General features: G+C 52.9%; 1 pseudogene across 1 annotated transcript in view; it reads right to left on the bottom strand.

Moving 5' to 3' along the window:
- Positions 1-11,429, bottom strand: part of LOC144602816 (uncharacterized) — a 74,958-nt pseudogene that overhangs the window by 58,149 nt on the left and 5,380 nt on the right. Inside the window, exons 3-6 of the transcript XR_013548514.1 lie at positions 10,400-10,633; positions 4,823-4,845; positions 4,588-4,702; positions 814-1,342 (exon numbers count right to left, since the gene is read on the bottom strand). The product of XR_013548514.1 is annotated as an uncharacterized LOC144602816 (transcript). The remainder of the gene's footprint in view (positions 1-813; positions 1,343-4,587; positions 4,703-4,822; positions 4,846-10,399; positions 10,634-11,429) is intronic.

Genomic DNA, 11,429 nt, shown 5'->3' on the forward strand with positions numbered 1-11,429 from the left:
TCTCTTATTTAATTTACAGGCTCAATAGACAATAGACAATAGACAATAGACAATAGACAATAGACAATAGACAATAGACAATAGACAATAGACAATAGGTGCAGGAGGAGGTCATTCGGCCCTTCGAGCCAGCACCGCCATTCAATGCGATCATGGCTGATCACTCTCAATCAGTACCCCGTTCCTGCCTCCTCCCCATACCCCCTCACTCCGCTATCCTTAAGAGCTCTATCCAGCTCTTTCTTGAATGCATCCAACGAATTGGCCTCCACTGCCTTCTGAGGCAGAGAATTCCACACCTTCACCACTCTCTGACTGAAAAAGTTCTTCCTCATCTCCGTTCTAAATGGCCTACCCCTTATTCTTAAACTGTGGCCCCTTGTTCTGGACTCCCCAACATTGGGAACATGTTTCCTGCCTCTAAAGTGTCCAGTCCCCTAAATATCTTATATGTTTCAATAAGATCCCCCCTCATCCTTCTAAATTCCAGTGTATACAAGCCTAATTGCTCCAGTCTTTCAACATACGACAGTCCCGCCATTCCGGAAATTAACCTAGTGAACCTACGCTGCACGCCCTCAATAGCAAGAATATCCTTCCTCAAATTTGGAGACCAAAACTGCACACAGTATTCCAGGTGCGGTCTCACCAGGGCCCTGTACAACTGTAGAAGGACCGGTACAACTGTAGAAGCTCGACGGGCTTTTCACGACACGGATTTCGATTGTCGTCCATCTTTCTGCCCCTGAGCCCCCAACACTCCCCCCTCCCCCCCCCACCCCCCACCCCACCCGCCTCCCGACCCACGTTTACAGAACCGGAGGGGAATCGGAGCAGATTCTCAGCCACTTGTTCTCGTCGCCAGTCCAGAAGAAAGGGTTAGAGTTTCTCGGTGAACTTGTTCCCCGAGAAGGTGTGGAGGTGGGCGTTGGTTTCCGCGGCGTGGAACGCGATGGCGCCCGGCTCGTAATTGAGGCTGACCCGCACCCTCCCGGGGATGGGGTCGGCCGGGAGGGGGAACCCGGGCGAGGTGTTGATGTAGAAGCCCTCGCCCACCCGCCCGATGGTCCAGAACCCGTTTTCCGGGGTCACCTCCACCCACCCTCGCCTCTCCACAGACTCCGAGGCCACCCCTAGGCTCCAGATCTGGTTGTCCGCCACCTCCACCTCCAGTGGTGCCTCCCCGACGCGAAGCCCTCCGAGCCCAGCACGCACGCCCAGTCCGTGAACCTCTTCTCGGTGTCGGGCAGGGTGGTCCAGGTCCCGCTCAGCCTCACGCTCGTCCGATCGACGGACACCTCCAGCCTCGGGTTCGCCGTTTCCGGGTCCAGCATCACAGAGGCTGGGGAGAGAGGCGGAGAAGGGAGAGATTCAGAGACATTTCCCAGGGCGCTGGTAACGAATCGAAGGTGTCACAAAATCCTGGAGTAACTCAGCGGGTCAGGCAGCATCTCTGGAGAACATGATAGGTGACGTTTCACAGAGTGCTGGAGTAACTCAGCTCGAGTCCCTTTCAGAATGGCAGGCAGTGACTAGTGGGGTACCGCAAGGCTCGGTGCTGGGACCGCAGCTATTTACAATATACATTAATGACTTGGATGAAGGGATTAAAAGTACCATTAGCAAATTTGCAGATGATACAAAGCTGGGTGGTAGTGTGAACTGTGAGGAAGATGCTATGAGGTTGCAGGGTGACTTGGACAGGTTGTGTGAGTGGGCGGATGCACGGCAGACGCAGTTTAATGTGGATAAGTGTGAGGTTATCCACTTTGATGGTAAGAATAGGAAGGCAGATTATTATCTGAATGGTGTCAGTTAGGAAAAGGGGACGTACAACGAGATCTGGGTGTCCTAGTGCATCAGTCACTGAAAGGAAGCATGCAGGTACAGCAGGCAGTGAAGAAAGCCAATGGAATGTTGGCCTTCATAACAAGAGGAGTTGAGTATAGGAGCAAAGAGGTCCTTCTACAGTTGTACCGGGCACTGGTGAGACCGCACCTGGAGTACAGTGTGCAGTTTTGGTCTCCAAATTCGAGAAAGGATATTCTTGCTATCGAGGGCGTGCAGCGTAGGTTTACTCGGTTAATTCCCGGAATGGCGGGACTGTCGTATGTTGAAAGACTGGAGCGACTAGGCTTGTATACACTGGAATTTAGACGGATGAGAGGGGATCTTATCGAAACGTATAAGATTATTAAGGGGTTGGACACGTTAGAGGCAGGAAACATGTTCCCAATGTTGGGGAGTCCAGAACAAAGGGGCCACAGTTTAAGAATAAGGGGTCGGCCATTTAGAACGAATGGCCTCCTCCTGCACCTATTGCCTATTGTCTATTGTCTATTGGGTCAGGCAGCATCTAGGAGAGAGGGAATGGGTGACCTTTCGGGTCGAGACCCTTCTTCAGACGCACTGAAGCTCGGTCCAGCCAACACCAAGGGGAGGATGTTTGGGGGAGTCCAGAACCACGGGCCACACAGTTTAAGAATAAGGGGTCGACCATTTAGAACGGTGACGAGGAAAAACTTCTTCACCTAGAGACTTGTAAATCCGTGGAATTCTCTGCCTCAGAAGGCAGTGGAGGCTAATTCTCTGGATGCTTTCAAGAGAGAGCTAGATGGAGCTCTTAAGATAGCGGAGTCAGGCGGTATGGGAGAGGGCAGGAACGGGGTACTGATTGAGAATGACCAGCCATGATCACATTGAATGGTGGTGCTGGTTCGAAGGGCTCGATGGCCTCCTCCTGCACCTATTGTCTATTGACCACAGTCCAGGGTTCTACCGATGCTGGACTTGGGGGGGCAGTGTGTGGTGGAGGCGCCCCTCAAAATAGGGAAGGGATTCCAGGCCACTGGGCAAGGGTGGGGGTTAATTTTGTGTGATCGTGTGTTGAATATCTGCATTGGCGATGAACCGGTAGCATTTAATTCCCAGATTTCGTGTTGTGAAACCCTACTGATGGCGGGAATAGAATGTAAATATCAGATTTATTCACAAAATGCTGGAGTAACTCAGCAGGTCAGGCAGCATCTCGGGGAGAGAAGGAATGGGCGACGTTTCGGGTCAAGAACCTTCTTCAGACTGATGTCAGGGGGGCGGGACAAAGGAAGGATATAGGTGGAGACAGGAAGATAGAGGGAGATCTAGATGGAGGAGGGGAAGAGAGGGACAGAGGAACTATCTAAAGTTGGAGAAGTCAATGTTCATACCACTGGGCTGCAAGCTGCCCAGGCGAAATACGAGGTGCTGTTCCTCCAATTTCCGGTGGGCCTCACTATGGCACTGGAGGAGGCCCATGACAGAAAGGTCAGACTGGGAGTGGGAGGGGGAGTTGAAGTGCTCGGCCACCAGGAGATCAGGTTGGATAAGGCGGACTGAGCGAAGGTGTTGAGCGAAACGATCGCCGAGCCTGCGCTTGGTCTCGCCGACGTAGAGAAGTTGACATCTAGAGCAGCGGATGCAATAGATGGGGTTGGAGGAGGTGCAGGTGAACCTCTGTCTCACCTGGAAAGACTGTTTGGGTCCTTGGATGGAGTTGAGGGGGGATTTTGAATCTGCATTGAATGTATGTATGAGGGGGAGGGGAAGAGGGGGAGGGGGAGGGAAGAGGGGAGGGGATGTGGGGGAGGGGAAGAGGGAGGGGAAGAGGGGAGGGGATGTGGGGGAGGGGAAGAGGGGAGGGGATGTGGGGGAGGGGAGGGAAGGGGAGTAGATGGGGAGGGGAAATGGGGGAGGGGCAGAGGGGAGGGGAAGAGGGGAGGGGAAGAGGAGAGGGGAAGAGGAGAGGGGAAGAGGGGAGGGGAAGAGAAGAGGGGATGGGGAAGAGGGGAAGGGAGGAGGGGGAGTGGAGGGAGGGTAGTAGGGGGAGGGGAAGAGGGGGAGTAGGGGGAGGGGAAGTGGGGAGGGGAAGAGGGGAGGGGAAGAGGGGAGGGGAAGAGGGGAGGGAAGAGGGGAGGGGAAGAGGGAGGGGAAGAGGGGAGGGGAAGAGGGGAGGGGAAGAGGGGAGGGGAAGAGGGGAGGGGAAGAGGGGAGGGGAAGAGGGGAGGGGAAGAGGGGAGCGAAGAGGGGATTTTGAGGGAAGAGGGGAGGGGAAGAGGGGAGGGGAAGAGGGGAGGGGAAGAGGGGAGGGGAAGAGGGGAGGGGAAGAGGGGAGGGAAGAGGGGAGCGGAAGAGGGGATTTTGAGGGGAAGAGGGGAGGGGAAGAGGGGAGGGGAAGAGGGGAGGGGAAGAGGGGGAGGGGAAGAGGGGGAGGGAAGAGGGGGAGGGAAGAGGGGGAGGGGAAGGGGAAGAGGGGGAGGGGAGGGAAGAGAAGAGGGAGGGGAAGAGAAGAGGGAGGGGAAGAGGGGGAGGGGAAGAGGGGAGGGAAGAGGGGAGGGGAAGAGGGGAGGGGAAGAGGGGGGAGGGGAAGAGGGGGGGGGGGAAGAGGGAGGGGAAGAGGGGAGGGGGGGGAGTGGGGCAGGAGAGGTTTGGGCCCAATGGGTCCACATTGCCTTTCCACTGACCGGTTAAAACGTGCCAAAAGCTTTTCGCTGTACACATGACAATAAACCGAACTCAACCCGAAGATAAACGAATCCGAGGGGGCGTTACCAGGTTTCAGGGCATCGAGCATCTCTTCCCATACTGTTTTCATGAAAGGGTCTCTGTATTTTTCCAGTGGTAGACTTCCTCCACGACTATCAGTTCATTAATGCTCTGTCTTGATCTGTAAGTATTAAGCAGAATGTACAAATTAACCATCCAACATTTCCCTCCCCGCCTCCCCACCCCCCCAAGAGTTGTTTTGGGAAATTGTCAAAAGCTGTTAACGAAGAACGTGCCTTACCGTAAATTCCGCCAAGATTCCTCCTGAAATAAAAGATCACAAATCTGAATTGATTAGGAACGACCTTAATCCAAATAGAGTCACAGAGCACTACAGCGCGGAAACAGGCCCTTCGGCCCATCTGGTCCATGATGGTGCACTTGGCTGGTGCTAAAATGGGCGGTCACGGTGGCGCGGGCGGTAGAGTTGCCGCCTTATAGCGAACGCAGAGCCGGAGACCCGGGTTCGATCCCCACATAGAAAACATAGAAAATAGGCGCAGGAGTAGGCCATTCGGCCCTTCGGCCATTCAATGTGATCATGGCTGATCATCCAACTCAGTATCCCGTACCTGCCTTCTCTCCATGCCCCCTGATCCCTTTAGCCACAAGGGCCACATCTAACTCCCTCTTAAATATAGCCAATGAACTGGCCTCAACTACCTTCTGTGGCAGAGAATTCCACAGATTGTGTGAAAAAAAACGTCTCATCTCGGTCCTAAAAGACTTCCACCTTATCCTTAAACTGTGACCCCTTGTTCTGGATGCTGTCTGTACGGAGTTTGTACGTTCTCCCCGTGACCAGCGTGGGTTTTTCTCCGAGATCTTCCGTTTCCTCCCACACTCTAAAGACGTACAGGTTTGTAGGTTAATTGGCTTGGTATAAATCGTTTAATGTACGTTTTGTTCTATTTTTAACTCTATTTATGTGGGGGGGTGGTGGGGGGAAACCTTTTTTTTCCAATCTCCTCCTCAACGGAGATGCAACCTTTACCGTGTTGTGTCTCCGTTCGTGCTACGGCCTAACACCGTGGAGTCGGCGGCCTCCAGCTGGGATCGACCTTGAAGACTCCGGTCGCAGGGCCTGGACTTACCATCTCGGAGGCTTCGGGCCGTGGGCCCTGCAGGACCGCAACATCGGGAGTTCACAGGTCCCTGGCTGGGCGACCGGCTTTCGGGAGCTCCAGCCGTAGCAGCTTCGACCGCCCCGGAGCTCGAGGTACGATCGACCCGCTCGCAGGCCCCTCATCGCCCTGCGTGGCCTGGCCGTGGCACTTTCCATCGCCCGGTGGGGGCTCAGGACCTTCATCGGCCTGCTCGGCTCGGCTCGGCCCTGGGACTTTCCATCGCCCGGTGGGGGCTTCAAAAGTCGGGAGCCTCGATCGCCTCGTGGCGCCACGGGAGAAGAATGAGGAGGAGATAATGACTTTTCTTTGCCTTCCATCACAGTGAGGGTGTGCCTGGAGCAATCACTGTGATGGCTGTTTGTGTTAAAAATTGTATCTGTGTGTCCTGTGCTTTTTGTTGTCTACTGCCGGACCCTGTCGTGAGAGGACGCTGGTGCTGTTTGTTCACCGCTTCTCCGTCAGGATAGTTTGTCTGTTTGTTTTTATGTTATGACTGTTTTTGTAAAGCGCTTTGAGCTTTTGGTAAAGCGCTATATAAAATAAATGCTTATTATTATTATTATTATAAATGTTTAAAAATAAATGTCCCTAGTGGGTATAGGATAGTGTTAATGTGCGGGGATCGCCGGTTGGCGAGGGGCACGGTGATCTGAAGGGGTCTGTTTCCGCGCTGTATTTCTTAACTTAATTGACTGCATTTGTTCCATAGCCCTTTAAATCAATAGACAATAGGTGCAGGAGGAGGCTATTCGGCCCTTCGAGCCAGCACCGCCATTCATTGTGATCATGGCTGATCATTCTCAATCAGTACCCCGTTCCTGCCTTCTCCCCATACCCCCTGACTCCGCTATCCTTAAGAGCTCTATCCAGCTCTCTCTTGAATGCATTCAGAGAATTGGTCTCCACTGCCTTCTGAGGCAGTGAATTCCACAGATTCACAACTCTCTGACTGAAAAAGTTTTTCCTCATCTCCGTTCTAATGGCCTACCCCTTATTCTTAAACTGTGGCCCCTGGTTCTTGACTCCCCCAACATTGGGAACATGTTTCCTGCCTCTAACGTGTCCAACCCCTTAATAATCTTATACGTTTCGATAAGATCCCCTCTCATCCTTCTAAATTCCAGTGTATACAAGCCTAGCCGCTCCAGTCTTTCAACATACGACAGTCCCGCCATTCCGGGAATTAACCTGGTGAACCTACGGTGCACGCCCTCAACAGCAAGAATGTCCTTCCTCGAATTTGGAGACCAAAACTGCACACAGTACTCCAGTTGCGGTCTCACTAGGGCCCTGTACAAATCCTTTATATCTGTAAGATAGACACAAAGTGCTGGACTAACTCAGCGGATCATGGAGAACTCATGGAGAAAACAGGATGGGGTGACATTCCGGATTGGGATCCAGAGATTGTTCCAATGTCCTTTAAGGCAGGCCGGTACAGTGGCCCAGTGGTAGAGCTGCTGCCTTACTGCGTCAGAGACTCGGATTCGATCCTGACCGCAGGGTGTTTGTCTGGGCGGAGTTTGTACGTTTAGTTTAATTTAGAGATACATAGAAACATAGAAAATAGGTGCAGGAGGAGGCCATTTGCCCTTCGAGCCAGCACCGCCATTCATTGTGATCATGGCTGATCATCCACAATCAGTAACCCGTGCCTGCCTTCTCCCCATATCCCTTGATTCCACTAGCCCAAAGACCTCTATCTAACTCTCTTTTAAATTCATCCAGTGAATTGACCTCCACTGCCCTCTGTGGCAGAGAATTCCACAGATTCACAACCCTCTGGGTGAATAGGTTTCTTCTCACCTCAGTTTTAAATGGCCTCCCCTTTATTCTTAAGACTGTGTGTGGCACCTGGTTCTGGACTCCCCAAACATTGGGAACCAAAGATTTAATATGAACCTGTGGGGTAACTTTTTTTTAAATATAAAGAGTGGTGGGTGTACGGTACGAGCTGCCAAAGGAGGTAGTTGAGGCAGAATCTGTGTCTACCTGTATCTACCCGGACAGTGTAGGCCCGGACAGTGTAGGCCCGGAGGCCCAGGCTCCGGCCTAACGACGGTTGCATAGCAACCCGCCTCCCGGCATCGGGCGGTCACCATCGGTGGAGCTGGAGCACGTGGCCGCTTGCTGGGTGAGGGTCACATGGGGCGCGGGGCGGTGACGCCACCTTGTCCCGTATTTGGGGAGCGAGATAGTTGGCAACCCCTAGTCAGAATGGGCCAGTGGGGGATACAGCGCGGAAACAGGCCCTTTAGGCCCATCAGGTCCGCACCGACCAGCGATCCCCGCACACTAATACTATCCCACGCACACGAGGGACGATTTTTACATTTACCAAGCCAATTAACCGACAAACCTGCTCGTCTTTGGTGTGTGGGAGGAAACCGAAGATCTCGGCGAAAACCCACGCAGGTCACGGGGAGAACGTACAAACTCCGTACAGACGGCGCCTGTAGTCAGGATCGAACCCGGGTCTCCGGCGCTGCATGCGCTGTAAGGCAGCAACTCTACCGCTGCGCCACCGTGCCTTACAGCGGCCGTGTGGGTTTTCTCCGGGTGCCCTGATTTCCTCCCACACTCGGAAAGACGTACAGGTTAGTTGGTTAATTGGCTTTGGTAAAATTGTGACTTGTCCCTAGTGTACGGGATAATCGCTGGTCAGCACAGACTCGGTGGGCCGAAGGGCCTGTTTCCGCACTGCATCTATAATAGTCTAAAGAGTTATAATTTTATCAGAGGTAGACACAAATGCTGGAGTAACTCAGCGGGTCAGGCAGCATCTGTGGAGAACATGGATAGGTGACGTTTCACAGAGTGCTGGAGTAACTCAGCGGGTCAGGCAGCATCTGTGGAGAACATGGATAGGTGACGTTTCACAGAGTGCTGGAGTAACTCAGCGGGTCAGGCGGCATCTCTGGAAAACGTGGATTGGTGACGTTTCGTGTTGGGACCCTCCTTCCGACCTGAAACGTCACCTATCCATGTTCTCCAGAGATGCTGCCTGAGCCGCTGAGTTGGGGAGAGGGCAGGAACGGGGTACTGATTGTGGATGATCAGCCATGATCACATTGAATGGCGGTGCTGGCTCGAAGAGCCGAATGGCCTCCTCCTGCACCTATTGTCTATTGAGTTACTCCAGCACTCTGTGAAACGTCACCTATCCATGTTCTCCACAGATGCTGCCTGACCCGCTGAGTTACTCCAGCACTCTGTGAAAACGTCACCTATCCATGTTCTCCACAGATGCTGCCTGACCCGCTGAGTTACTCCAGCACTCTGTGAAACGTCACCTATCCATGTTCCCCACAGATGCTGCCTGACCTGCTGAGTTACTCCAGCACTCTGTGAAATGTCACCTATCCATGTTCCCCAGAGGATGCTGCCTGACCCGCTAAGTTGCTTGGTAGTTTGTGTTGCTTCAGTGGGGCCGGCCCATCATATTTTAGATTTAGATTAGATTTAGAGATACAGCGCAGAAATAGGCCCTTCGGCCCACCGTTCAATAGACAATAGACAATAGACAATAGGTGCAGGAGGAGGCCATTCAGCCCTTCGAGCCAGCACCGCCATTCAATGCGATCATGGCTGATCACTCTCAATCAGTACCCCGTTCCTGCCTTCTCCCATACCCCCTCACTCCGCTATCCTTAAGAGCTCTATCCAGCTCTCTCTTGAAGCATCCAACGAACTGGCCTCCACTGCCTTCTGAGGCAGAGAATTCCACACCTTCATCACTCTCTGACTGAAAAAAGTTCTTCCTCATCTCCGTTCTAAATGGCCTACCCCTTATTCTTAAACCTGTGGCCCCTTGTTCTGGACTCCCCCAACATTGGGAACATGGTTCCTGCCTCTAATGTGTCCAATCCCCTAATTATCTATATGTCCGCGCCGCCCAGCGATCCCCGCACACTAACACTATCCTACACCCACTAGGGACAAGCCCAGCCAATTAACCTACAAAACCTGTACGTCTTTGGAGTGTGGGAGGAAACCGAAGATCTCGGAGAAAACCCACGCAGGTCACGGGGAGAACGTACAAACTCCGTACAGTACAGCACCGGACTCAGGTTCGATCCTGGCTACGGGCGCCGTCTGTACGGAGTTTGTACGTTCTCCCCGTGTCCTGCATGGGTTTTATAGACAATAGACAATAGACAATACACAATAGACAATAGGTGTAGGAGGAGGCCAATCGGCCCTTCGAGCCAGCACCGCCATTCAATGTGATCATGGCTGATCATTCTCAATCAGTACCCCGTTCCTGCCTTCTCCCCGTACCCCCTGACTCCGCTATCCTTAAGAGCTCTATCTAGCTCTCTCTTTAATGCATTCAGAGAATTGGCCTCCACTGCCTTCTGCGGCAGAGAATTCCACAGATTCACTGTTTTCTCCGAGATCTTCGGTTTCCTCCCACACTCCAAAGACGTGCAGGTCTGTAGGTTAATTGGCTGGGCAAATGTAAAAATTGTCCCTAGTGGGTATAGGATAGTGTTAGTGTGCGGGGATCGCAGGGCGGCGCGGACCCGGTGGGCCGAAGGGCCTGTTTCTGCGCTAAATCTAAGCACCCATAGTCAGGATCGAACCCGAGTCTCCGGCGCTGCATTCGCTGTAAGGCAGCAACTCTACCGCGGCGCCACCGTGCAGCCCGGTGGATCAACACGACGCAGTGCACGGGTCACGATCCTTGCCTTCAGGAAGAGGACCCCGTCTTTCTGCTCCACCTGCTCCTGGAACTTTTGCAGCTCGGCGTGAATGGATTTTGAACAGGCTTGGATTTCCTGAAGGTTTTTCTCCATCGCTCCCAGGATCGACTCCTGCTGCAGCTGCAGGTCGCCGGTCAGGCCTCCCTCCTTCTCCGTGAGAAACTGGTGCATCTCGGCAAACTCGGAGGCGATGCGGGTTTCCAGACTGTGCGACTGGTCCTGTGCGAGGAATGGCGACAAAGGGTAACCATTTGGAGCACATGGTATTGGGGGTAGGGTACTGACATGGATAGAAAATCGGTTGGCAGACAGGAAACAAAGAGTAGGGATTATAAGAAAATAACTGCAGATGCTGGTACAAATCGATTTATTCACAAAATGCTGGAGTAACTCAGCAGGTCAGGCAGCATCTCGGGAGAGAAGGAATGGGTGACGTTTCGGGTCGAGACCCTTCTTCAGATTGAAGAAGAGTCTCGACCCGAAACGTCACCCATTCCTTCTCTCCCGAGATGCTGCCTGACCTGCTGAGTTACTCCAGCATTTTGTGAATAAAGAGTAGGGATTAACAGGTCCCTTTCAGAATGGCAGGCAGTGACTAGTGGGGTACCGCAAGGCTCGGTGCTGGGACCGCAGCTATTTTCAACATACATTAAAGACTTGGATGAAGGGATTAAAAGTACCATTAGCAAATTTGCAGATGACACAAAGCTGGGTGGCAGTGTGAACTGTGAGGAGGATGCTATGAGGTTGCAGGGTGACTTGGACAGGTTGTGTGAGTGGGCGGATGCATGGCAGATGCAGTTTAATGTAGATAAGTGTGGGTGTGGTGTATCTCGACTTTCAGAAAGCCTTCAACAAGGTCCCACGTAGGATATTAGTGGGCAAAATTAGAGCACATAGTATTGGGGGTAGGGTACTGACATGGATAGAAAATTGGTTGGCAGACAGGAAACAAAGAGTGGGGATAAACGGGTCCCTTTCAGAATGGCAGGCAGTGACTAGTGGGGTACCGCAA

This window comes from Rhinoraja longicauda, chromosome 19, assembly GCF_053455715.1.
Source record: "Rhinoraja longicauda isolate Sanriku21f chromosome 19, sRhiLon1.1, whole genome shotgun sequence".
NCBI lineage: Eukaryota > Metazoa > Chordata > Chondrichthyes > Rajiformes > Arhynchobatidae > Rhinoraja > Rhinoraja longicauda.